This window comes from Octopus bimaculoides, chromosome 23 (genome assembly GCF_001194135.2).
Source record: "Octopus bimaculoides isolate UCB-OBI-ISO-001 chromosome 23, ASM119413v2, whole genome shotgun sequence".
Lineage (NCBI taxonomy): Eukaryota > Metazoa > Mollusca > Cephalopoda > Octopoda > Octopodidae > Octopus > Octopus bimaculoides.
In genome coordinates, this window is record NC_069003.1 from 17,109,335 (window position 1) to 17,109,869 (window position 535).

The following is a 535-nucleotide window of genomic DNA, read 5'->3' on the forward strand; positions in this document are numbered from 1 at the left end:
TATATATATATATATGTATGTATGTATATGTATGTGTATGTATATATAGTTAATTAAGAAAATAGAGAAAAAGACAAGAAAAACTTACACGAGGATATAACACATGCAAAGTATTAATAAGATGCACAGAGAAGAAAAGAGTAGTGGTTTTATGTTTTGAGTATAGCACTTCTTCGGAAACCGGAGACGTAGGAAAGACCAAAAGAAAAGGACGAAGGAGGAAAATATCACAAACAGTCCACATGTAGTTACATGTTTGAAATGACTGGAAGTAGATGGGCAAAGAGAAAGTGCTCTCTGGGACAGAGGAATGTGAAGAATGGTCAGTATGTGTGTGGGGGGATGGTGTGTGCATATGTGTGATGGCATGTGTGTGTGTGTGTATGGCAGTAACTGAGTGTGTGCATGTGTGTGTGGTATATATATATGTATATATATATATATTGCGGACAATGCCAAATTCAACATATTGATGGCTGACCTCTTCAGAGTAATGCAAAATGTCTCCTGCATGTGCGACCCTACAGAATTAAAG